General features: G+C 42.6%; 2 non-coding genes across 2 annotated transcripts; both read right to left on the bottom strand.

The window, feature by feature from the left end:
• Positions 1–14,040: 14,040 nt before the first annotated feature.
• On the bottom strand, positions 14,041–14,114 carry TRNAN-GUU (transfer RNA asparagine (anticodon GUU)). The gene has a single exon. It is a non-coding gene; the product is annotated as a tRNA-Asn (tRNA).
• Positions 14,115–14,244: 130 nt separating this feature from the next.
• TRNAM-CAU (transfer RNA methionine (anticodon CAU)) lies at positions 14,245–14,318 on the bottom strand. Its single transcript has one exon. It is a non-coding gene; the product is annotated as a tRNA-Met (tRNA).
• Between the last annotated feature and the right edge of the window lie 12,443 nt (positions 14,319–26,761).

The following is a 26,761-nucleotide window of genomic DNA, read 5'->3' as shown; positions in this document are numbered from 1 at the left end:
GAATGGCGCTGTTGATCTAGTTAGGTTTCTAATTGTTGAGTGTGAAGTTCCGTTCTAAAAATATTCGTTTCGTTGGAAAAACCAACGCCGACGTCAAGATCAGTCTCCTTTCCTTTCTCTTTTCGGGAGCAGAGCTGAAAAAGATGGACAGTAACGATCGCGTAATATCAATTTATCGGCCTCGTCATCGAAAGCGGCTTCCAATTGCTCGGAAATTCTCAGCTATATGGGGGACTTTGATGGTGAGCAAAAAGAATTGATCAAGAAATTGGTAAACTTTCGCATGATCGATGGTAAAAGAACGAGAGTTCGTGCTATTGTTTATAAAACTTTTCACCGCCTAGCTCGAACTGAACGCGATGTAATAAAACTTATGGTTGACGCCGTAGATAATATAAAGCCAATATGCGAAGTGGTCAAAGTAGGAGTCGCAGGTACTATTTATGATGTTCCTGGGATTGTAGCCAGGGATCGTCAACAAACCTTAGCTATTCGTTGGATCCTTGGAGCAGCTTTCAAACGACGTATAAGCTACAGGATAAGCTTAGAGAAATGTTCATTTGCTGAGATACTGGATGCTTACCGAAAGAGGGGAATTTCACGTAAGAGAAGGGAGAATCTTCATGGACTGGCTTCCACCAATCGGAGTTTCGCGCATTTCAGATGGTGGTAAAGTGATACCACATAAGGAGCTCTTCCTCATTCAGTCATACTCAACAAAAGTAAGAAATGTTTGACCCGGATCCTTTTTTCATCTTCATATAGAAAGAAAATCGGCCTTCCTCATACTCCCCCCTTCATTCATAGAGTTGGAGGAATCCACAAGAGGCCTGCCCGTTCATAATTGCATAAAAGAACCATTCTTTTTATGAAAACTCTTGTTCCAACCTCACCTCAGGTCGAATGAATACGAAAGGGGGATCAATCAAATCAATAAGCCATGAATGAAGAAGTAGTGGGCCTTTCGCCTTATTTCGTTTGACTCGTGGAGCTGAGAAATCTACTTCAAAGAGAGGGAAAGAGTGCTAGTCCGAAAGAACAAGCAAGGGATGAGCGCACGGGAGCGAAATCCGTTGCGCCCACGCGCATACGTTTTCTTGCTGGGTAATTTCTCAGAAAGTTTTTTGTGTTGTTGATTCCTATTCCTAGGTGTTGTGCTTTTTCCCCTATGCCGCCTATTGGTACTAGTGGAGTAGGATTGGCCTGTAATACAGAACCTATAGGTGGTGTAACCTTTCGCTCAATACTCAAATCTACAATTGAAGCATCTGAGGCTGCATCAATCGAGGATACACGACATAAGGAATTGTTAGATCTCCAAACTGAACTTCGCCTTCACCAAGCGTGGGTTTTCACTGGTCCTAACTAACGGTTGGCAAGCGATCCCCTATTCTGCATCCCGAAGATCAGACGGCCCAGAGCCGGAGCGATCATTCAAGCAAGTTACTCAGCTTGAGTTTTTCAGTCAATCAATAGATTGTGCAGTTTCTTAGTCTTTTGGTCCACGTCTTCATGACTTATAGAAAGGGTTTCTTTCTTTTACAAGATCATGGAAGCTTCAGAAACCATCCGAGATCTTCTGGAAACAAGAAATGTTGCATCAAAGGGTTCAGTGGTCATATCATAGTGAAATCGAGTTTCTTGATTTAGTCGATATCAAATTCCCAACTTAGAAATTCGAAAGGACTAAGATTCTACTTCTTCCTCAAATACTGGGAATGTGGATTCAAGTATGATATCACTATTCCACAGATCTCAAGAAAACGAATTGAACAAGTTTGATGGCTGGAAAAGAAGATAGGAATGGGGCACCAAGGAAGGATTGTAGGTAGGGATGCCCTTAGATCCGTTCTCAATAGCTCGTGATAAGGCAAGAAAGCGAGTAGATACCCTGCCCTCGCATTAAAGCATCGATCTAGTCCTCTATTAGATATGAATTTCCCGTTGGAAATCGAGGTACATACTCCAAAAATCCCTGGTTTTTGCCTTCGGTTAGCAACTCGTCTAAGTTTAAGATCGTATTCCATCTTCGTAAGGACATAGAAAGGGGTTTCGGTAGTGACTGTCCTATCAATAGACCGAATGGTCATCAGTTGCCCTCACGGCCTAACGCCGTTTTTGAGCTCCATCACATGCTTAAGAAGGACTTGCCGCGGAGCCAAGGCCTATTTATGAGCCAGACCTAGAAGATCACTGCTTTCGTGCTGGTCATTCTAATCACAATGAGAACTTCTCCCAAAGAGGGTTCTTATTTCATTTCAGTAAGTAGTCGATTGAATCGGTTTCTAACCTAAGGAATGTGTTATTATAACCAAATATATCATCCAAGAGCCGATCTCTTTTTCATTAAGTATCATTAACAGACCGCTTGCTTACGAGCTTGGTAGCCGCCTTGGAGCCGAGGCAGACGGAGGAACCTCTCGAACCTGGAATCCACTTTCCACTTGTCCTCCATATGCTCGGGTCTGCTGTTTGACCAGTATCTAATGCTATTTCTTACTTCGACCAGACGGGCACTTTCGCATTACGCAGTGAGATCGCCTACTCCTCTCGAGGTTGGCATTTTCGAGTTCATATTTCATAGGTCACCATAAAAATTCCTACCTTTCAAATTAGCATATTTTTAGGAACATATCGAACTTTCATCCCGCATTATCTGTGCAAAATTTTATCATTGTTTAACTACTTCCTCAAACCATTCAATGCGCTATCTCCATCCTCTCATTCATCTCTATACCAGAACAATTAATTAGGCCCAGCCCTTCTATCATCGGCCTTGTTGAACTAATTACTTTCGTCTTTGTGCCACCTCAAAGAAGACATTTGATCATGGGCTTTTTTTTGTGATGAGGCTAGTTTGAACTATGCTTTTTCTCCTTTCTACACCCCTCTTGACACAAGTTTCGCACATCCAGTTCTCTTATTAGAAACTCCCTATAGATATACTTCTGACTGACTGATTATGGCTTCCCTGACTAGAGAAGGAAATGTCGGGAGGAAATAGAGATGATAGGACCACCTGAATGCTGGAGATGAGTGCTCGTCGTATTCCCTCGAGCAAAGCGGAGAAGAGAAGGGGGAAGAAAAAAGGTTCCTAACTCATTGGATAGCTTAATCTATTGGTCAGGGATCCCATCTTTACTTTATTTAGGTGCCTAGACTTTTCGGGGCATAGGGTAGATTTCACAGTCCTTTAAGTGAATACGCCTTCTCTTTATGTATAGAGCTCTTAAAGAATGGATCAGCTCCTAGCGAAAAAGTCCAAGGTCTGAATACCAAGAGCGGTCAAACACAGTGATCGGTCCCGGTCAATGGGTAGAAAAGCCCGCCCTATAATCTGAAGTAGTCTTCGACTAGGTATATAAAATGGATAAAAAGAAAGAAGGGGAGGAGAGGAGATAGATGCATTTCACTAGGCGTATATGATATTGGAAAGAATGGAATCGAGTAAGCTTAGGCCAACCGATAAGTCATCTTTGTGTAACTTCCCATATGCCTACTTCTAAGCTAAAGTAAGGAAATAGGGTGAGATAAGCAAGAATGAGCCGAACGAAGACGTAAGGTTTGTTTAGATGTAGTCTTTGTGCTTTTCAAGTTGCTTCTTGCGAAATCAACTAAGTTCGAAAAAGCCATGCCCAGGTTTCCGGGAGTTTAGATAAGATATGTCAGCTGTTGGAGGATCAATATTATCCGGGGGATCCATATATTATGAGGGAGTATAGAGAGGGGGTCTAGAGATAGTACAGTCTGTAGTGAACCTATTCATTAAATGGACTTTTCCCTTACCTCTCATCAGCTTCCCTTTCCCTCGCCGGTGCAGTGCCATCTGGATACCTCATAAATAAATCAAGCAGGCCGGCTAGTAAGCGATCCCGAGGGGCTATCTTCTCTCCCATGCTGGTGCCTTGCTTAACTCAAGTATAAAGTGGAAATTAAAGCCAAAATCCGGGGTGATAAAATTCCATTTGAATCTTGAGATCCAAGAAGAAGGATAGCTTCATGAGTTCGTTCTGACTCCTAGCTTAGCTGGAAAGCTTTTGCTTGTATCTGGCAGTGGGTGTAACATCCATCATACTCAAACAGAAGAAGGTTTGCTTATCTAGCTCCAAGGCAGTTATAATCATTTACAGAACCAGGGTTTGCACCTACTGAGGAGGAGAAAGGGCCGACGACCCATACTAGAACTCCAAGATAAGATCTTTCAGTCGATCAGACGGCCGAGGCCTTTAATAAGGTCCGGTTGTGCCAACGAGTTCTTCTAGTTATGAATCGCCGTAGGGAGGTAGCATTACATTTTTATTAGCAAAATAGAGCTCCTCATAGAAAAGAATGGCGAAGAAAGTGTTAGAGTACTTTCTTTCTGTTCAGTCCTGGAACTTATTCTTTTCCGATCGACCTATCAACAGTAGCGATCATACCCCGTCGAGCGAGTTAGGAGCTGCTCACAAAGAAGGCCGAAACCAGCTCACCTTGGAGGGTCTTCTCCCATCCAGTCAGAAGTGGAACTAAAGATTAGGATCGCGGGAAATAAACTGAAAGGCAAGAGTGGAGGTTAGCGGGTCTAAGATCTAGTGGGAACATTAGAGGTATCTTCATCATGAAATATGATTGAGATCACACGTAGTACTGACCGCAAGCAGCAGATCACACTACTGCTTGTTGATTCAATCTATCACGCTTACCACAAAACCGGCCACAAAATTAGAAGGATAAGGTGATACCATGAATGACTTATTCCAGAGACGAAGTCTTAGATTCCGGTACTATTGTACTAGTATTCTGAATATTGATACTGGGGCTATCACTGAACTCAGCGAACGTTTCGATCTGACGTCATGGAAATATTATACAGTCAAAGGTATGATTGCAATAGCTAGCGTAGAGTATAAACCTGTTTATCCATTGGTTAATCATTGGGTTGCACATACAGTTGCATGTTATATACTATTACAGAAATATATCTATCCAAGAATCCCAATCCCGAAGGAGGGCGATCTTACGACAGCTTCCATCGTGCCAGTGCTATACTTGGAAAAAGGCTCCTGTCCAGAAATTGATGATACCCTTCCTACATCAACGAGCATCTGGCTCTATGATGAATCGGATCCTTCTCAAATCCTCCCGATTGATTATATAATCAATATAGTGTATAGAGAGATGATCCAAGTTGCTGAGAAGTATCATCAGAAACCTGTTTATAAAGTGGGTCTTAGATTTTTAGCGCCCCATTCGAAAAGAGAGGAGATTAGTGAGTGCTTATCTTCATCAGATCTTTATAAGATGCTTTATGACTCGTTGGAGATATCAGAAAGACTACAAACCCTAGTCTCTAGTATACCGAGAAGGCCAAAGAAAACGAATACAGCCGATACTCGGAAAAACCCCTACATCACTAAGCTACAGGATAAGTATCAACTGAAGCTTCCAGCTGAAGAGACTCTGACGATTCAGAACTCTAATCTAAAACTTTCTAATCGGATGAGGGTTCCTAGTATTTGGAGCGGATATCCAGACACGCGCAACACAATTCCCTCTATTCGGTCGATTTATAATCAAATAGTCGCGGAGAGGAATGAGAATGACTTCTCTCCTTGTAAAATTCACTATAATCGAAAAGTGAAGAAGGTTAAGCAGGTTCCGGACGTTCCAACTCTCAAACCAGTCATTGTTGTTAATATGCTTACACTTTTATATAGAGATAGATATCAGCAGTTTAAGATACCACATTCAGGTGCGTTCGTTATGGTTAGAGCTAATCAACCTCTAGCTTTGAAGGATAATCATATGTTTTCCACTGACTACTCAACTGTTATGAAGGTTAGAGGTAATCAAGTATCTGTTTTGAAGGATAGTCATATGTTTTCTTCCGCTAATGACTCAACTCTTCTCGCTAAGTGTCTAACCGAGGGAGGTAGACGGTTAGTATATAGTTTGTTGACCGGTTTAACTAGGAGAGTGAAAAATGAAAGAAGGAGTATTCACGTTTATTTAACGAATTTCGATAGAGATGATAGTTATCGTATACTAAGGAATTGTTTGATACATCGTAAACATGAGTTCAAATGTTCAACGCTTACGAGATATAATAATATCTCCAATATGAGGGTGTATTCAGCAGTTAATAACCGATTACTTTTCAAAGTGCGGGACTTTAATGATCTTTTATGTTATATCCAGGAAGATGAGTTGCTTGATATGTTTTGCCGACAACACAGTTCTAAAGCTTGTAACACCGAGACGATGTCAATACACAATCTAGTAGAGAAAAAACAGGAATATGTGAACTATATGATGCATGATATTATGCTGTACGCAGCTATAATGCAAAAAGCGCAAGAACGCTATTGGATGAATTTCCAGATGGACCTCTTTTATAAGGAAAACTTTGCAGAAATGAAAACACCTAATTTCACGGTTAGCAACATCCTGAAAACTTATTCTTGTTCGTGTCAAGAAGTTGAAGGGGGGGAGGTCGAAGTAGCGAATCCGTCAATCGAGTCAAATACGTCTGATTGATAGTAGGATCGCTAACTAAACAACCGTAATTGATTTTTAGTGTATTGCTAGTTATGTCTTTGGTACGCTGACTCTCTGCATGAAGGTGATAGGAGCGCAGTCCTTGTAAACCACATTATTATTATGAATGCACAGCTCTGTACAGGGTCTATATGTAGGTTCTAACCTAATCCTACATGCGTTTCTCTCATCCTTTATCGTTTCCCTCACATCATCACCCCTTTTTCTTTTTCGTATTAAGAAGGGATTTATTGAGAGGTTTTTAATGTGTCTTTGATCGTCGAGCAGGATAAATGATAAATCGGTAGGTTTTAGAGTAGCCCTATTAGGTTGAAATCAATAATGCCCTCGCCCGTAAGAGTTATCCGGTAAAGATATATAATAACATTGTGAATGGTGATGTCAACATGTAACCGTAAAGATCAGAAGGGGCGATCTATACCTTTCTCAACAAGGCCGTACACTAGGCGTGCTAACAAGCCCTCCAACCTCCCGTCATCTATACACTCCATCTGACATAGGAAGGTTATCCCTTCCATTTATCGGGTACTCGAGTTATGGTGTAAAACGGGGGCCCGGTTTTATACACTCCCAGGTAAGTCGGTTTGTGCTTATGTCCTCATAGGGTTCGTTTTGCCCTTGACCTAGGAATAGAGTCATGACAAAGGATGAGGCACGCGATCGTTTTTGCTTCCTACGAGCGAGCGCTGCCAAATCGACAACACTTGTTTGACGTTATGCCGATTGCTGCAGGATGTTGACGGGAAGGCATCGTCGACTCTCTCTTCCATGTTTAGGTACTGTCTGAATAGGGTGAGTAAATCGTTGTATTTTATCCTCTAGAAGAGTGAAATATGACGAAGAGCGGTTCGAATGTATATAGATGGGGAAATTCCTACGGCTTCTATTTACCACTATCAGATAGAGGGCATAAATCTCTTGATAGCCTGTTCACTCAACTACCACGCTTAGCTAGTCTGTCTGTGGGGGTAGGAATAGGGTAGTCTCCCCTTCTTCGTAAGTAGCCGAACTCGGATCTTCGCAACTATCAAAACTCGAACTCAATAAAGCTTCTGAAAGTGGTTCCGTGTTAAGCGACTCACTCTCGTTGAAGGAGTATCGCCCGATGCAGATAACAGCGTTGAAGTGGAACTAGCTTTTTCTTTTTCCACTAGATTCGAGGTTACAGGACACGGAGTAGACATCAATCTCTTGGAAATGTGGTTCGTCTCAAATCTTCCCATTCTTTCTTCTATTTACGAAGTGGTATACCACCCTCTGTGCATGTGGAGCCATCTTTTAGATCTATGCCGTGGATCTAACAACAGCAAAAACACGTGCGACATTGCTATTTACCCCTATGGCATAGCTAGGATTGTAACGAAGCCTTCTATCACAGATAATCCTCGCTGTTCTCCACTTCAATACACCCATCCGCTAAAACGATGACTTTTCTTTCATGTGGGGTACAAACCAGACAAGGGGTTGTACTATTCTCCTCATCGAGATAGTCGATTTTCCCAGGAATACCTACATCTTCTAACAACGATTCCAGATCGATATATGTTTCATCCTTGATTACTATAATCACTTCGCTACCCAACCGTGAGTAACTAACTCCTGGATATGCCTTCCATATCTTCGAGTCAAATTGCGCCCTCAAGTAAACGTGAAATAGCACCCGAGAGATTTCTCCTATCTCTGGGACATACTCCCATGACGCATCCCACCCTTTATCCTGATAGTAAAAGGGGTTGTTTAACAACATTCCGATCAGCGCTTCTTCCATGCTACTCAACCCATCTACATAGCTTAACACAACTTTCTGAAGAGTATACTTCTTCACATTCCATAATGAGAAGTCGATCTTGTACACTCTTCTTACATTCGTTGACATCTTACTAATATAAGAATAGTGAGCTTCCTCAAGATCTTCCAACTCGTAAACGTTGTGCGGGTGACCTATCAATTCCAATAGACGTTTTGATAGTGCCATCAATACTAGTAAATCTACGCCGCACCCCGCTCTCCAAACATTAGTAGTTTGGGTTTCCGCATCATAATATTGGTGTGAATACCCTCGTCTATATTCACCGTGGAGGAGAGCCTCGAAGGCGTGAGGAATTTTTGTTAGAGAACAACACTCTATGTTTGATAACACATAACGATTAGCTAAAATTGCTTTAACGGCGCGCTCCATACGGAAACGGAGGACTCCCCGACTCTCCCATCCCTTTGGGTCGCTATTATACATTGTCTCTACTGTTGACGCTAACCGATATGCGGGTCTACTATTCAGGTATATACAATAGCTCCTTCTACCATTCCTATTTATGCTATATAAGATATCAGAAACTCTAGAATTGCTTCCATCCATTCCCATACTAATTATTCCTGAAATACCTATCTTAATTGATTGAATTTGAAACTGCATCCTCATCTGTTTTTGCCTCATAATCATTTTATTATTCGTTCCCTCCTTTCAATATGTTGCTGAGAATTTCTGAGAGATTTAGGTCTGGAGGAACTACACCAGTCCCAATGCATACTCCACCAATTATTAGACCAAATCCGATGAGAATACTCCCCCAACCCACATTATTACTATTGCTATCGGGCACGGGACCCTCACCCCCACCATCTGCTGCTGGAGGGAGAGGTATGCCGCCCTCCCCATCTTCGATCCCGCCATCAAAGGGGCCGTCGTTGATGTTTTTGTCGTATATGATATGAGGGATGTCATCCCCTACAGTGGGAGGATCCATAAGATCTGAATGCATATTCTCCCACGAAATTAATAACGATCCACCCGTCGCCCACCCTAGAAATGGTTCAGAATTTCTCATAATTTCCATGAAATTACCCATCCCTGATATGAGTTCCAGAATCGCAGCATCACCTTGTGTGATACTCAACAATGTCATAGTCCCACAACAGCCTAACTGGACACTTGCGAGTAGATTCCCATACACGTATCTGTAACCCACAGACGTATTATCCATTATGACAAGGGCTTTAGTCTTCATCGCTAGAGCATTGATACCCCTATGCGTCCGGAACCAGTGCAATTGGTGTGATAGTTCGTTATGCAAGTGTTGTATCGCTGTGTTATATTCAGGAATACGACGATCAAAGACTCCTTTATCCCAAAATATTTCCTTCATCGTTCTTAAACACATGAGATGATTCAAATATGCCATATGCCATATAAATGTTGGGTTCCGCCCGAATTCCTGCCAAGACTTTCTCTCATTAAAATTGATTTCCCTCACGACATCAGGATTTCCTAGATGAGGATTTGCCCTTTCAGTGTAATCGAAACAGCTAGTCTTATAAATGAAATCGTGATTACGCTCCTTCATAAACCTAATGAATTTTCGTTCATAACCACTATACCCACTCAAAGATAACGAGTGTGACGCACTAGAAATCTCCACGCCGCAGCACTTCGGTTTAGCCGTGCTTAGTTTCTTCAGCCAACCGTTGAAATCATTAAATGCCCCCATTTCTTGTATCATCTCATACGGTTCATAAACTCTCCTATTATCAATAAGTAGATTTCTGAAATACCTGGCATAACTACCAGAAGCAGAAAGAGGTGTTTTCTTATATAGTGGTGGTTGAGTATTCGTCGTAGGTATACGGGTCTCATAAACAGAGTGGGGAGACAGTTTTTGAGTCATTTCGCTTTCGTTTCCTTCATTTTATCCCCTTTTTAGCGGTGGATATTCAAGTTATTAATCGCTTACGATGTGAATAATATAGATTCAATATCTAATGATGAGGTATATATTATTGATAGTAATCATTCAGCGTCTAATAAGCGAGATGACATAGAAGAAGTAGAGATGGAGATCAAATCGACTTCTAGTGAAAAGGGTAAAGGTTTTGCTATAATTAGTAAAGAGGATTTGATTGCTATAGGAATCGTCCTTGGATCGGGGGCAGACGGTGGTGATGACGGTTCAACTGGGTCAGATACTTCCGCTACTTCATTAGGGAAGATGAATAATATCTTCGGTCGTTGTTCAAAGATCAACAGTTTAATCCACAGAATTAGCTGTCAATGTATATCTGCTCTGAAACATTATCAAATCGTCGATATTAGTGCGACATGGGCTTCGTTAATCGATTTATTGTGTGCTCTCGGAGGTGCTATACAAGGTTGGGCTGCTCTATATGAAACTGAAATCGTGATAGCTTATATAATCTATCTGTATTTAGGGGAGTATTTTACTAAATACCGGTTTGATATCAGTCATCGCGTAGCTGGAAGTGCTTTTGATTACACTGTTTTTGATAGACCGAATACTCGCATAGTAAAGGCGCCTAAGAAATCGTTATTGTTTGACAAAACCCTGCCCTTTTTTGCAAATTGGCCTGCATCTTCGACCATTCCGTGGTCTACCATTAGAAATAGGTATTATTCGGTTAATAATTTGAATAGAATAATGAATTCTTTAGGTTTAGTGAGTATAAACAAGTTAACTCTGTCGTGGAATGAGATCCATAACACATATTATGGTTCTGGGGTGAAATCCCTATTTGCTGAAGGGTACACAAGACTATTAGTTCAAGTTACAACAAGGGCATATGCACATAAATTCGAGGGGGGTAGTTTCTGCACTTTCCATATCCTCGTTTTATTAGGGATCGGGGTAGTTGTTTGGTACAAATTTAGTGCACAAGATCCACTTACTCTACCACTAGAGGATACGAAGCTCCACTTGTTCGAGCCATTCAAACATTATAGTTCCGTAGTAGAGGGTTATAATAAAATCACATACTGGATGACTGAAGATGTCGTGGAGATAGTTTATAACAATTATAAACCTTCTTGTGAACCTTTTTGCCGAATAGTTGAGGTTAATCAATATGATATGGAGCATCTGGCTCAAAAAGAACGTATGGCTTCGATTGGACTAGCAATCATGATTGCAACCTTTATCACTACAAACGTGATTATACCTGTAACACTACCCCTTATACAATACTGAAAGAGGGCATATTATAAAACTATGTTTTACCTAATGAATTTACGAGCTATTTTACACCTGGAATTTATAAGCAAGAGATTTATACTCTTAAAGGGTGCCACATAATTCGTTGAGGGGGAATTCGGACATATAGTTCGAGGCGTAATTTGTCGAGAATTCTGTATTCTGAGACTATACTAGAGTCGTCATCTAACGTCAGCCTTCTCTCCACACAGCCTGCATGTAGGCTATTACCAATCAAGGTATGCCACATCCTTCACTTAAGGGCGGGACGTTGTATAGTGTAGTCTATTATAGGTGCGGTTTGAAACCACTTTGATTCTCTAAGGGTTTGCCACAATAAAGAATCGCTATACTGCAGATAGTCCGCCTGCTTTCAACGTTATTATTGTTTATGATTTAAGGCTGCAACCTCCTTATCTGTAGTTTGGGTTGCCGGCGGTGGTACGAGCCATCCCCCTCCTCTGTTTTAAAAAGATTGAAGGATCTTAACATCAGAAGTGCGGCAAGCAGACTGCCATGAAGAGTGGAACTATATTGGTTAGACGGGAGTCTTGTTACAATACAATGTCCAGAGAAGGTTTTTTTCTGCCGGGTGTTTGAATCTGTCTGATCTTGTATTGGATCAGTGATGTTCATTTCGCTCGTGCTAGAAAACATATTCTCTATATGTTCAAACCGCTTTTCTGAGAAAATAGACCTTTAAGGCGAGGTACAATGCATACACAATTCTCATTCATTCCTAAAATGATTTAGAAATAGAACAATCCGTTTATAGAATTCGCTACTGCGCGAGGGGAAAGGTTCTACCCTCAATCTTACTTGTATCAACATGTGACGAGGAAGCGTCATTGGCACATGTCTACGACAAATCCTATTCGAGAGGCACCGAAGGCTGGTTAGAGATCGGATACTCGACCATAGCTACCTCTTTTTCTAGATCTGGTTAGAGATCGGTTGACTCCCCCACAACAACTCATGCACTACATAAATCTCATGCGGTTGTCCATACCTCCCATTTAGAGCACATATCTCACAGTGGTAGGCTTGGCGAGTATACCGACCGTCAACTTCAGGCACAACCACGGGCAACCTGAAAAGTAACGACGATATTTTCTTATACTGCTCTGGAAAGAGAAACAACACTACCTCAGGGCGGTATTCATTCTCGATAACATCCATATATGACCCGAAAGGAAGATCGATCCCAAAAACGGTATCTGAATTCAACACTCTAATTTGAATCTTATGTGCAAGAAGTTCAATGAGTCCCGATACTCCGATTTAGAAAGAACCTCTTCTGCTCTAGCATGGGATGCTCGCCGACTACATCAGTACACGCTTTATCATAAATAGGATGAACGCTGAAAGTCCTAGAGTCTCACTCATGGCATTTGCTCGAGTTATAGAGGCTCTATCTATATTCTTATTATCGTGCTTGGATAGCAATCCTTTCTTTCAATCGACTAAGACTGTTAGAAAGCACATTCATATAAGCCTTGCCTTTCAGTAACTATCCTTAGCGCTGTTCTTCTGCCTATCTCCTATTGGTCAGACAGATCCGGGCTTATCAAGTGGTACTGAAATAGGGTCAAATTCTGTTTAGTAGAAAGGAAGGAAGACGGCATGGGTCTCGTCGGACTTGATGACGATGCCGAAGTATAAGGGAGGCATGGGATTTAGAGACATTGAAATTGAGAATCTGGCTATCTTGGCTAGGCAAGCCTGGCGGATTCTACAAGATCCTATGTCTCTTAGCGCCCGGGTGTTGAAAGTGGTTTATTTTCCAACTGCTCCTAAGTGCTGCTCTAGGAAACAAACCGTAACAGATATGGACGGGAATAAAAAATGGACGCTGAGTAAATCTGTAATATTCCTATTAGCCATGTCACTTAGGGAAACTTCTGGGCGTGGCCCGGCATTATAAGAAGACCGGTAACAAAGGAAGGAGACTATCTATTTGCTGAGACTATGGTTACTCTTAGCTTGACATACAGAGTTTAGGATGTGATCGATCGGTCGGGAGGACAATAATAACAATGTAGAGAATTGGTCTAGCTACAACCCTCCAGTGGAATTAAAGCGACTCGCCAAGGCCAGTTCGATAGAAAGGGAACCCTTGTGGAGAGACAGGATCCCCATCTTTCGGTGGAAGAACCTCTTGATCTTACGCCCTATGTTCTTGGTAAAGTGAGCTATGTCATAGCCTATTGCTACCCGATCTACAAGTCGGTCTACTTCTGGCTCTTGCCTTGATTGGAACGGCTTTCGAGTAAGAAAGGGCCTTTACTTTCCCCCTGAGGGTAGGAAAATCATGATCGGGATAGCGGACGTAAAGCTATTGAACTTAGGTATGCTCTTTCCTTTTGTCGAAGTGGAATCGTAGAACACAATGTGATACGATGAGATAGAAAATGCAATAGAAATAGAAATAAGGATAGCAAACGGGTTACCTACTCTACTCCTAAGGGTCAAAGCAAGCCCTTTAATTCCATTCTTTATTCTTACATTAAAGAATGAATCAAATCTCCCCAAGTAGGATTCGAACCTACGACCAATCAGTTAACAGCCGATCGCTCTACCGAACTGAGCTATTGAGGACGAACGAATTGCTTAATAAGCTGAACACCCACATAATCTCGATTTGACACAGCAACACTTTCCATAACAACAGGGATTAAAAAACAGGTGATCAGGACTCGGATCCTGGGTATCTGTCTGACGTGTGATAAGGCGGGGACAGGATTCGAACCTGCAGTCTTCAGGTCATGAGCCTGATGAGTTGACCAATTCCTCTACCCCGCTTCTTCCCCTGATCTTTCTTTCCCTCTTCAGTGAGTGACTCGAAAGAACTAATTAAATAGGGGTTTTCGATCTGCTTTCTATACTAAAATTCGAGAAATCATTTTTTGATTCAGGTTGATTCGGGCAGTTCAGTATTGAATTATCCATCCTTTCGAGTACTAAAATGCAAGAAATCTCGTCGTTGCTACTACTTCCCGAATTCCAGTTGGCAAATACAATTATAGTTTGGAAGATCGCCTGAAGGTGTTAACTCTGAACCTGAAGAAACAGAGCAGGCAAGTTCAGAAGCAGAGAAGAGTCAGAAAAGCGGGGCAATAGCAATCATTGAAGCGGGGTAGAATGCATAAAATGCAATACGTTCCCCACGAGAGGCGAGGCACCTTAGGTGCAGACTCGCGACCGTGCTCCCAATCTGGATCTGGATATGAGATTGAATAAAGTTATGATATCGGATCGGAGTACCAATGCATCCGTACTGACTGGCAATAGTTGAGCCGCATAAAGCAAGCAGTTCGAGACTCAATATGCCCACCTTTTTGGTGTATCCGTAGCTTTCAAATACTTAGGTATCCCAATTCACCACAGGAAGCTCCTAAATAAGGAATCGTGTAGAAGACTGATTTTAAGCTAGAATGGGTCTTTCAACTGGTGCTTGATACGTGTTACTACGACGACCAAGAATCTTCACGGAGTGGAAGTAGCAATAAGTTTGAAGCTCGTTGGCTTTGTGCAGAAGCAGTGGAATGGAAAGCAATAAATTGTTTAAGAAGAAGTAAATAGTTCAGCTTGAAACCAAAGTCCAGAGTTCTTCCTTCATGCTTGCTTCCCAGTCGATGGCCCTACTTTCACCTTCCTCATCGATTTAGTGAACGATTGATGTACAGCGGGAAGAACCGCAGACGATACATCACCTTAAAAGCTACCTATACGTCCGTTTTTATATCCAAACAGAAGCCTCTATAGATGACCCGGAAGACAGACACGAGCAAACATCTCTGCGCAGAAAGCAACCGGGTTCAAACAGAGATTGACTATCTCCTTTTCTTGCTCGATCCTCTGGAAATCGTTTGGAAGGTAGATTTTGCGAATAACAAGTGTGATACTGACGACGTGCTCCTAAGGCGACTGCTTAGTCGACAAACCAACACTTATACGAATCGCTAGAGCTCTCGGGTGGGATCAACTAGCTTACCCAGGCACTGTTTGCTTCAGACATGGCTACAAGGAAAGCAGCAGTATCTTAGGACACACGGGTAAGCAGATCTTAGACTTAGTACACTCAACGCCAACAAGAATTCGGCCCTCCATACATATCGACACACCCGGGGGCTCTGTTTTAAGTGCAGTGAGAAATGGGGCCATGAACAACAAGATCCAGCTTTTAAATATGACACGGGGTAGTGGGACCAGATGTATCTCATGTCCATAGTAGGGCGAGTCCAACACGCGCTCAAGTCTCCCACATAATCTCATACCTGAAGAGACGTTCATCTCCCCGGCGTGGCCGTCGTCGATCACCCCCGTAAAGCTGGAGCAAGATAGGGCCGGGGTGGGGCGCAAGCAAGCGTTTTCAGGTTCCAGCCCATCCTCCCCACGTTTCCCCTCCAGCTCCTTCATGACCTCCTTGTCTTTATCGAGAGCGAGAGGAGCAGCTTCAGTACGACGGGGATTCAGTAGCGCTACCTTGCCTTCCATTGAGACCCCCAAAATCCCGATTTCAAAGAAAGTATCTCTCGAGTTGCTTCGGTGCCTCTCTTGCTCTGGTTTCATCAGCTCATTACCTTTAAGCTAGAGTCTGCCATGGCGAGGTCTTATTCTTCAACATAATCCAGCGGTCCAGGTGCGTGCGAAAGCGGAAACTCTTCCGGATCTTGTTTATTTGTATTTGCTCATTTCCGATTATGCTTTATTTGTAGATAGCCTTGATGATAGGCTTCGACCTCGACTTCTCCGTTTCTAAGATCCAATGGTGGAATCATTACTCCAAGGCAGGCAAAATTGACCATTTCTAAGTAAGTTCAGCTAGCGTCACCCCGAAGGGAGAAATAGATCTTCTTGTCCGGATGCAGGAAAATAAAGCAATAAGAGATCTAGCAATGACTATGGTCCATAAATCATTTCCTTGGTGGCATTTCCCAAACTTGATTTCCTTTTTATGCACCTGATACCTAATCGATAACGAAGCTGAATGGCTTTTTTCGGTCCAATTCCATCCATTTTTGTTGAGGCAATTCTGACTTGTTCATCGGGAAGTGATCTAGCTCCTGAGATATATGACATTCTTTATCCTTATCTTTTCCTGGTCTTCTCGGCTGGAATCTACAATCTACACCTCTCCAAACACAATATCTTGAGTACCCGGAGAAGTTCTCTTTGTCTTCGAGCTTTTATTCCTCAATCCACTTATTCGTTCCCTTCTTTCATATACCTCCCCACCAATAGATAGAGACAAATGGGAATAACCGAACCACGTCTACAAAATGCCAGTACCATGCAGCTGCTTCAAAGCCAACGTGATGCTTCTTGGTCAGATGACCAAGATATTGGCGAATACCACATACGATCAAGAAAAGAGTACCTATAATCACATGAAAACCATGAAAGCCAGTTGCTAAGAAAAAGGTAGAACCATAAATACTATCCGAAATAGTGGAGGGTGCTTGGTAATATTCCATTCCTTGAAAGCCAGTGGATACTAGAGCCAGTGAAACGGTTGCTACTAAAGCGTAAACTGCTCGTTTTTCCTTCCCCGCGAGTATAGCATGATGAGCCCAAGTTACGGCAGCTCCGGATGAAGGGAGAATAGGGGTATTAAGAAGAGGGATTTCCCAAGGATCTAAAACCCCAATCCCTTTTGGGGGCCAAATACCTCCGATCTCTACCGTAGGTGCCAAAGAAGAATGAGAAGAAGCCCAAAAAAAAGCAAAAAGGAACATAACCTCCGAGACTATGAAGAGAATAGAACCATATCGAGGTCCTAATTGTACAGCTTTTGTATGATGCCCTTCCAACGTGGATTCACGTAGAACATCCCGCCACCATACGAACATGGTATAAAGGAGAAATATTAGGCCCAAACTGAGAAGTGTTGCACCCCCTTGAAATGAGTGCATGTACATCACACCTCCTACGGTGGTTGCCAAAGCTCCGAGTGAACCCGAAATAGGCCATGGACTTGGATCTACCAAATGATAAGAATGCCTCTGAGATTCAATCATAAACCACTTTGCCCCGGTTGTATGTAAACCCCCCTTCACCCCCATCCCCTAAAGTGGTAAAGAAGGAGGCTCTTTTTTGTCTCATTAGGACAAACAAATAGGAAGGGATAGTTCTTTCATTGCATTGATAGAAGTGAGACTATCAAAAGATCTCTATTATTTAGAGAAAAGAGTTGGCGTGGGTTCTACCAACGAAACGAAGAAGTTTTGGATTGGTTTTTATCATTCGGAACCCTCTCCGTATTAGTAAGAAAAACACACCCAGACTCTTACTTCAATGGTGGGAACAACCTCAGCGGCGTGAACATGAACAATCATTCTATGCAAAATTTCATGTTAGGAAGAATAAGAAGAATCTCATTCATGTGTTCATGCTAACAGAAGAGCGGATCCAATACACATAAGACTTTTTGTCAGGAAATTCCTAATGTAAATGATGAATTTGGGATGTCATGCCCCACAAGTTAGTTGCCCAAGCGCTCCCTAGGAGGGCAGTCTACCACAAGATAGAGTTTGAGCCTGGAGCCAAAGCCCCAACCCCTCCATTTTAGGTTTTTATCTGGAAAGAATTTCAGGAAGTCATATCGGCCAGATAAGCCTCTGACGGCTCCATATTGATTTTTCCCCTGTTTTCTTTCAGAAGAAGCGGGAGCCATTTTGCATTGAAACTCGGTATCAGCAGAGTCATCTCCTGAGAAAGACTTCTTTCTTATTTATACAAGATTTCAGAGAACATAGTGAAGCCCTCAAAGCGCTAACAAAGTCGTAAGTAGAGAAGTTTTCCAAAAAGATACCTCGTTTTTCCATTAAGTGTGCGTTGTCTGATGAAGAATAACGGGGGAGCCAACTCAATAACCTAGCGGAGGAACCGTCCGGACTTGAAACAGCGGATGCAACCCTTGCATTTCGTTCTTTTGTTCTTTACTCTATTTTCGCTTTGGCACTCACTTCCTTTGGAATAAGGGCATTTTTCTTCTCTACTCGTTCCGTTGACCATCAAACAGTTTCTTAATTATGTTATGTCAAATGATGGGAAAAAGGAAGGAGTAATCAAAAAAGACTAGAACTACCCGATCCGTTGAAATACGATACGAAGGAAACGGACTTCAATCCCTCATTCTTATTGTTTGTTCTTCTGATCCCCTTGTTTTTCACTCGCTTAATTCGGAAGAGGAAAACGACAGCAGCTAAAGTGAGAAATAAACAACTGCTCGGAAAGCTTCGGTTTGAGCGTTGGTTTTGATGACAGTGAAGAAAGCTCGCCCAAAAGACGTACGTGGAACCAATGATACCAAAAAAAGAATCAAATATGAGGAGAACTGGGTGCATTGGTAAACGGCTCCGCCATAGCTTGTACGACTTCTGAATCCTATTAATGGCGCTCTCCGAATAAATAAGTAGATACAGGCGGACTACATACACGTGCTCTCCGAGTAGGGAAAGTGAGAAATCTACGGTCTTCCATCCGCGGATGTGACAAATCCAATCCAATTTGGTCTTGTCCCGTGGCTCGGACCCGGTCGCGTAAATGCAGCTACCACTACGACGGGATACTCTAGTTATTTACTCTGTTTCAATCCCTATTTGGCCATTCAACAGTAGCGTACGGCCTTTGGAAAGCATCTCTTCCTAGAGGGGACTCCCGCTTGTGATCTTCTTCCTTGGGTCGGAGAAAATAGAACTTACCAATTGGAAATGGAAATGCCGAATGAATTGAACCAAACTACGGAAACTGTGGTTGAGCTTGCCTGTCATCAACGAAGGATGGTTGTGAAGTTGGTGGAAGAAAGCAAACCAATGAATGCAGCTAGTCACCCCGAAAGGCGAGCCCATGTCTTTTGAGAAACTGACACAACCTGTTGTGTTGACTTATCTTATACTAAGGGTCCGTCCCAGCCAACAAGGGATTTCTCAAAATTCTAGGATGAAACAGCATCATATCTCAGCTTGATTATGAGAGAGATTGAAGTGAAAGAACCCGGTTTCAGAGCGTGGAAACGGAAAAGAATGAGGTGAAAGGGCCGACCCATGCGGCCCACTTAGAATGTGCTTTGACTTCCCCAGGTTGTACAATAGCACTATTTTCTGGACCCAAGTTCGAAAGGATTAGGGCACTGGATTGAAGAATAGCTCAGTCCGATAGAAACTTAGGTTGGGCTGGCGGAGGGATGAGTGGAGCTTCTGTATGACATGTACTGGTGTTTCATTAGTCCCTTGATCGGGTACCCGAAGCTCGCTTTGAGGAAGCAGTGCCATTTGGTTCTTCCTTCTTTCACGTCCATCCGCGAATGATTTGAGAATTCTTTTCATCACTGTTTGGATCGCAGACTTGACCGTTGTCTATAGAAAGAAAGTGCTCACTCGTTTTCTGTTTGTTTTCATGTGCGCATACACTCAGCCTAATTTAGTAAGTGTGAAGTGGAAGGGCGAGTACGGGTGAAAGCCCACTACCTTCCGGATAAAAGATATGCTCGATTTATAGATAGCTTTGCTTCACTATATAGCGTGGGACGAATTGATAAGCTCTGAATGCAGGAAGGGAAACCTTAGAGCTTTCTTCGCTTATCTTCCCAAGCAGACCATATGATTCTCATTATTCTATTTCTCTGTCTTTCCAACCAGCATTCCCGCTTATTCTGATTGGAGTGATGTGTGGTACCGGGGATAATGCAATTGATGGTGCTTGTGGCCCCACGGAATGACCGTATAAAAGGAAATAGGCAGCAAGGGAGTTGGGTAGACTAAAGATACTGCCTTTAGCCCTCTGCGGCCTTTTTTTTGAAGTCGAGTCGTAAGGAAAGATCGATAGGATTTGGTCCATTTGGTGTCCTTCCAGACGGAGAAGCGAGAACCCTTTCTGCTTTGACCGCTTGCCCTCCTGGCACAGATGTGGAAAAGGTCTCAGTTGCGGAATCAAATATGAATGAAGTTAGAACAATCAGCGTAAGCTCTTTCTCTAGGGCCACTATCAATAATGACAAGAACTCTTACCAACTAGCTTAACGCATCCGGTCTCCTTCTCCTTCGTACCCCTAGCGGATATGAATAATAGGAAGAAACAGGTCCTTTCTAAAGGCGGGCATTAGACCAGAGTTTCGTGAGCCGGAGAAGATCGATAAAGCTTAGAACTTGCTCGTTTGCAGGAGGAGGCGGTGGTATGACTCCGTCCGTTGAACGAGCATTTCGTGCCACCTGTTCGGCGTCCACATCCACTACCATTTTCTGATCCCAGTATCTATAGCAAAATCGCTATTTGCCTCACTCTATAGAAGGCCTCCCGTATGTAAGATCACCAACCAAGTTCCTTTCTTCTTTTGTTTGTGCCATCTTTACCAACTTCTACTTCTTGGCTGGCTTGATGCTTACAGGTCTTGCCTCTGCTGATACTGGTCATGGGGACAAGAACTCCGTGGGAAGAGAGCAGATACCAATCCTAAACAACCCTTAGAATGGCCTCATCCAAACGGATGATTGTCATTGATAAGACGGGCAGGTGGTATGTTGATACTGAGCCGCTTCCCCTGTAGTTGTTAGCTCGTTCTTGACAAATCCGATCGGGTCTTCATAATCTGGAGTAAAAGGATTCGAACCTTTGCATGCCGATACCAAAAACCGATGCCTTACCACTTGGCTATACTCCAAACAAACGGTAGGTTCCTGGAGAACCGTGGAAACTAGTTAGTTCAAATCGAACTCAAAAGCAATGCGCATTATCTACGCCTTTTTTTGATTCACCAAGACCCGGCTGATACAAACGAATAGTGGGAGTTCTTTCTTACGAATATAAATGGAGGAAATATCCCTAGTACCTTTGTCCTCTGCAAAGATCATAAGATCAGATGGAGTTGGATTGATTTCTCGCATCTACTAGATCAGAGATCAGAGTCAGGGGAGCTCTCGTAAGTGAGCCTAAGTAAGTAGTGTGGTTCGAGCGGATCAGTCACCGCTGAGTTCTGCTTTCCTCGCAGAGTTGGTTTTAGCCGGAACCGCGCTCTTGCCTTCTTCTTGTGCCCCTTGATTATTGATCTGAATTCAAGTTAGATTAGAGAATACCGGTGCCTTTTGATCCACCCTTAGGTTTGAAAACTGTGGAGGTTCAGTTACAAAATGCAGTTTATGAGGCTGCTTTGTATGCCAGTGTGCAGGAAGGAGAGTTGGAAGATATACCTAGATCCCCCAATAGAGAAAAGAGCGAGCAGGTTACCTACTCTTGTGGTGGATGGCGGCACTAGAAGTTGATGCTTTTTATGGACGGACATAGAAATTCGATTTCCAATAGAGCTGCAAACGCTACTGTAAGCCGAAGACGAATGCTGGCCAAAAGTAAGCAAAGCAGGAGAGGCGTCGTTTCCTTCAGTTGGTCAACCAACAGGTCTCCTCACTCTAGCATTTCTTCTTTGTTCGGTCGCAAGGCAGGGAAATGGAGGATTTGTTTCTGCTCTGTCCTTTACCGCATCGATGGATTCAATTTCAGTGGATAGAGCTCAACCTGTTGCCATCGTCATTTCAATCACAATTCACTTGGTAGGTAGACGCTTGTTCCGACCTCCATAGTGGCACTTTGACCTTTTCTCAACAACATCTACTTCTAATCTGCTTGAACGGCCCTCTTGTCATTTGACCCAGAATTGAACGAGATGACACCCACCAATATCTTCCAACACAGGATCTCCCTTACAGGGCCGTCCTTCTCTCTTTCTTCCCAAGAACATCGGGGGTCTGTTCTCTGAACGAGTCAGCACCAGCCCCGTTACCAATACGGGGATCTCGGCCATGAGAACTTGTAGAACTTGTCTCTTGAATTGCATCCCCCCCTAGGCCGACCAGCTAAGTAGGACCCACTTAGCAAAACAGGTCTATAGGGCGCTAGGGAAGGGGTATAGAATGGTACTTGAATCTATCTATAGACATAGGATCCCCCAGCCACAGGAATCCATTGGTTTCTGTCTCAATTCGTCATTTGAACTGAAACTAACCACGAAGGGAAAAGAAAAGAAGGATTCTAGTTTGCCACTACTTGGACTCAACTTGGACTTTCGGAGGAGAAAACCATTTCCATTAATATATGACTCAGTCATAGCCAAGAGATCATCATTCTAATAACAAGGATCTAGTTTATATATCTCGAATTGGGTTCCATAAGATGCCAAAATAGTGGAAGTACCATCACGTCTACCTAAAGCAAATGGTTTCTATAGATTGAGAAATGGTTTCTATAGAATGAGATATAGTCGAATGTACCTTGAATACTTCACGTGCATTCTTCGCTTATAAATTTAGCCAAGATCCAAACATCTCAATCTCTTCATACGTTCTTCCTGTTGAACTCTTCTTTTCGCTCAACAAATGCAAGTTCGTCAGGGTTTGGTTACTAGTTTTCTTGGAAGGGTTTTCTCCCTTGATCTTTTCCCTTGTTTTATGATTGGAATGAAAGTAGGATTGTTTATCCAATCCAAACTATTTATTGAGGGAAAGTAAGATCAATAGTTGGCCCTATTGTCTGTGCTCTGTTCTGTTAAGGATTTCTGTATTGGAAACATAGGCATCCTGCTATTCCCTGCTCTAGTTTCAGTTCAGTCATAAACCTATTGCCCGGGTCCTTTGATACTTGATTTCCTGGGTCAACGGTACCTAGATTCCCCTTTGGCTTGATCTTACCTTGGATTTCTGATTGGAATACAGATTGGATAAACAAGAGGAACTTGGAAAAGAGGGTTGGCCAAAGCATAACGATAGTGCATTCAATCGATTCCACTCTAGTTTTTCATATCTTTTCCCTCAATAAATAGTTTATATATGAAAGAAAGTGCCAACTTATTGTTCTTGGAATGCTGATTTCCATGGATTTCTTCTTGGCATATCCCCCCTGATTTGATGACCTGGCTAAAACACCTATTCCTTTTTTCTGGAATTGCTGCCGAAAGCCTGTTTGCAGCATCCATAGCAATACGTGTTAGTACTCAATTTCTTTGATTTTCATTTGATGAAGTGAAGACACTTATCTATATACCATTTATAGAGTGGTAGAGTAATCTTGCAATGCGGCATGAATTGGATGACTTAATAGTTTTCTGCAGTTTAGTACTAACATGCCTGTGTGGTGAACTAACTACCTTGGGAAGCAACAAATATGCCCCCAATCACGCTGCCTATGTGAACAAATTCTAAAACTTTGCATAAGCAGCTTAATTAAGTAGAAAAACCTAATCGATAGCCTACTACTTATACTTCTTACTTTCACTTTGATTTATACTTTGACTTTCGATACCTCTCCCCTAGTGTACTCGAGAGCTTGAAGGGGAAGACAGACTAGAAGACTTCCACACCATAACTTCCTTCCTTGGCTGACTGCCTGGCCTTCAAGAAACTCGAAAAACTGTAATAACTCACTTCACTATGATAACTATCTTTCGAACAGGACTACTACTTAAAGGCTAAAAAGACCTACCGCGACTGGCTCACTTGCTTGAAGGACTAATGAAAACACGTCGAACTAGCTAAAAGGACGTAAGCTAACAGCGAAACTCAAACAAAAACGGATGCTGACTCCGATATAGATATTGAGGATTTTCTACAAGCCGCCGCCTCACCCTGCTCGCTTACTTCCCACATGCTTGCTTAACTCACTATCTTTTGGGGTAATACACTGTATAGATAGGAAAGAGATAAATGAAAGAAAAAGAAGATAGAAATGAATTGATAGAGTCAGATGATGTCACTAGCTTCAATGAAAGGACTAACGAGAACTTTGAAAGTTCTTCCTATCAGCATTAGTCAGCTTTCGAGTCCTTCAAGCGAGTGCCGCAGGGAAAGGAAGAGTATTTCATCATGGCCATTTATTAGGACTACTTGGATAAGTTAGGACAGTTTCTCTAAGGCCAGCTGTTGAGTTAGTCGGTTCATAGGTTGTCGTAAAATATGGGTGTAGGAAGCCTGGACTCTGATTACCGATTATGAAAGCGAGGACTCTTTTTCTCTCTCCCCATTAACGGAAAACTATCTTAACCTCCTTCAGCAAGTTCGTTATCTACAAGTAAGTTAGAGAATTCCTGTTGTCAAGCTAGTTATCTTATACAAGACTTTTCTATAAGGCCTGCAAGCAGGTTCAGGTGGAAGCAGGAAAGTAACACCACCTGGTTTTCTCACGGGTGTAACTCTTTCTCTTTTGCCCTTTATGCCAGCCTGTTCCCTAAGTAGGATAAGTTCATTGTGTTATTACAGGTAGTATTGCTCTCAAAGCTAGGAAGGAAAGGTAAGGAGCAAGCTTATTTACTAAGATCCTAGCGAGTGGAATACTTTGAACGAGCAGGGGAGCGAGCGGAGTACTTTACGCAAGTAGTGGTTTACCAGGAACTCGTATAAGAGCTAGTCATATAGTCCTTGAAGCATTATTCCTTTTATCGGTAGGGCTGTTAGCAAGGAGTTTGAAGCTTGAGTACTTTCAGCTTTCCTGTTTTAGCTAGGAATGAAGTTGGTTCAGAGGTGTCAAGTAGAGAGGTTAGATCTTCTCTTCCTTCTCATACTGCGAGTAATATCTCTACTACACTTTCCACTTTATGTTGATCAGTTTGAGCATGAGCAGCTCGTTCAGGAGCAGCCGCCCGTGGAACTCTTGTTTTGAGGAAGCAATGAACATTGTCTTTTTCCATTCTCAATAAATGAGGAAGGAGGGGTGAGGTCCTCACTTGCGAGTGAGGCAAGGCTTTCTTTTATAATACATCCTACCCGATTTTGGTTGACGATTGCGTTCTATTCCAATTATTCACTTGTTTTTCTTGTCACTGTGGCGAGACCAGATGAGAGAGAGAACTATTTTCCATTTCCAGACAGACCCCGAGCCGAGGTTGGAACAATTCTGTATTTTCTTGTTGGTTCCTTCTTTATTATTTATTCCAAGTTTTTCTCTCCATTCGGTTCATTAGCTTTAGGAAAAATAGAAGCTGCGGAAATGCTCGCTTCTAAAAGGCTTAAAGGCTCTGATCAAGGCAATGAACATTTTGCACTTGGAAACTAATAAGAAAGGAATTCAAATCATAGTTCAATACAGACTTTTTCTCTTTTAAGAAGGGTGAAACTTTCCTTCCAATACTTGTGCGCTCTACCCATCTCTACTGAACAAACCCACTACACATCGAGTGGCAGGGTATGTGTGTAGGCCTTTTCAAGGACATTCGAAACAACATGTCGATAAATTGCTATAGAAAGTGGGGCTAGATCGAGAGTTCTGACCTTTTCGTGGGTTGGGTGATCTTCAAACTCTTGTTTTTCTAGCGAAAGAACGCCCTTCTGAGCGATGATCTCCTACAAGCGAGTATAGTAAGGTTGACTTCAATTGAGACAGAAATGTCACTGGTCAGCTCCTTAGCGTGACAATTAACACCACTTTCTTATTACCTAAGAGATTAGATAAGGGAAGAAGGCAGGCCAAAGCTTATAGATTCGGAGATCGTACTTCTAACGCTTTGTCTGAGTCAGTCCTACGACCCCTTCCGGCTGAGACACGAATCCTAGCCTATCTGAGTCGCAGAATGAAGGGCTCTTCAGAAGGCGCCACCCAAGTCTCCTTTGATACTTCGGAGTCAGGAATTTTTTTTCCAAGGAAGGCGGATTTTCTGCGTTCCGCAGCACGAACAGGGTGTACAGAAGATCGATGTGCCATCTTTCTAACCACCTTCATTTGTTGTATGATCAGTAGGGAAGGGAGCCTTTGATAAAGGGACCCCCAACCAAGAAATCTACTGTCTCAGAGCGACAGTCAAGCTCGTATCGCGGAACTAGAACATTTCTTTGATTGATAGGTCAGATAGGAAGCAGGCAAGCAAACCAAGTTATAGGTTTGGAAGTTAGAACTCGGAAAGGTTGTCCTGTGACTACCTTTGAAGTCTTTGGGTAGGACATCAGGCTAAGGTCTTATGATGAGCCACGCGCATATGAGGTTTACTGCAGCCCTAAAGCTCTGTCCCCTATCCTACCACTAGATCTCCTATGCCGGAACATGAACAGAGAAAGCTGTGAGTGTAGTCTTAGGAACGAACCCGGGGTTGCTCTCGCAAAAAGATTGTACTAAAGAAAGCTAGAAAGCTCAATTCCAAGCTTTAAACCTCTGGTCCACGGGTCGGTGAACGAATGGGTTTTGGGAAATAGAGAACATGGACTCGATTGAACAAAGGTGGCACCGGAATGAATAGCCCACTTGTTTCGAGCAAGAATGAATGGGACTGATCG

This window comes from Triticum urartu, unplaced genomic scaffold (genome assembly GCF_056163025.1).
Source record: "Triticum urartu cultivar PI428250 unplaced genomic scaffold, HENAU_Tu73 scaffold1711, whole genome shotgun sequence".
NCBI classification, from domain to species: domain Eukaryota; kingdom Viridiplantae; phylum Streptophyta; class Magnoliopsida; order Poales; family Poaceae; genus Triticum; species Triticum urartu.
This window is presented reverse-complemented; position numbering and strand designations above follow the sequence as displayed.